Below are 1,390 nucleotides of genomic sequence, written 5' to 3' on the forward strand. Positions count from 1 at the left end.
ATAATTCAATCCACCCCACTCACTTTCACAAACACACCAAAACCTTTCCATGCCTCGACTTTTCTCTTTGCTCTTCTTCCCTTCACACAGACTTTCATTGGTTAATTCAAGACCACCTTCCCTACAGTGATCCTTTTCCTATTTACCTCCTATTTCCCATGTACCGCTCTCCAACTCCTCACACTGGTGCTTTGAAAGAGTAGACTGGCATTTTATGTTTCTCTTTACTCTCCCTCTTCCTCTATCATTTTTTCCACAACACACATGCTTTATTATTTCAGTCACTGTCCTGAATGCTGCCTTCAGAGCCATTCCACGAACTTCTCGGCCATACACATCTAAATGTGTTACATGGTAGACTACTGAATGTTCCAAAACACTACCAAAGAAGCAAGCAGCATGGAGTAGTTATTGCTAAAAGCGAAATACATCCAGCCAAACTTCAGCCTTGAAAGATATTAAGAGAACATAAGCTCAACTATGCCGCTCAAACCTCTATTAAAGCCAGTTGATAAAATTATATCTCTACAATTACCTCTAGAGGTTTCCATAAAGTATCAGGGAAACATCCCGTTTCTCCTCCCCAAGTCCTCTCTATTCATGAATAGCTGTGTGGCTGTCTGATTGTTAAGCTCTGGTTTCATCTTGTGGATCAGCAGAGACTCTGAGATGAGGAGGTCTAGTCTGTTAGGAACCTTTGCAAATTGCTACTGAAGTTGCTGCTTATTTCTGACAGGTCAGTATGGCCCTCAACTTTTTCCTCACCTCTATTCCATTAGAATAGCCAAGGTACGCACTGTCATCTCCTTATTCTTATCCTCTATAGAGCCCTACAGTGCTCCTTCTCTCTTGAACTCCTTTCTGTCTTAGTAATGCCACATGCATGAACGCCTTGATGGTATACATTACCGCATGTTATGACATCTTTCACCTACTTTCGTGTCCTTCCTACTAACAGACTGGGAACTTTTCTCCTCACTGGCTTAAAGGACTACTCCTACCTTTCCTTTTTCTAATAAATCCGGCACCTTCCCTCAACACGAGCGGCTAGTTGCTGAGTAGCTGTTTATGCAAATTACTAGATTGAATGGTCAGCTGGCGCATAATGTGGTGCCTGGAATCCCTTCTCTCATACTGTCAATTTTCGTAGTGCTTGAACCACAAATGACTTCCTTGCACATATTCTTTGGCATCATGGCATACAGGGGAACTTGGGTGCATTCATTAAATAATTCCTTACCAATCGTACCTTCCAAGTCAAAATTTCCTCATCTTCATCCTTTCCTTAATATCCCCCCCACCCCCCAATCCCTTGCCCACTGTCGTTGTGGGGGGTATAGGAGGCGAGAACTGGGGCCCAATGTAGGGGATCTCCACTACCCTAGGCTTC

Source organism: Penaeus vannamei, chromosome 9 (genome assembly GCF_042767895.1).
Source record: "Penaeus vannamei isolate JL-2024 chromosome 9, ASM4276789v1, whole genome shotgun sequence".
NCBI classification, from domain to species: Eukaryota; Metazoa; Arthropoda; class Malacostraca; order Decapoda; family Penaeidae; genus Penaeus; species Penaeus vannamei.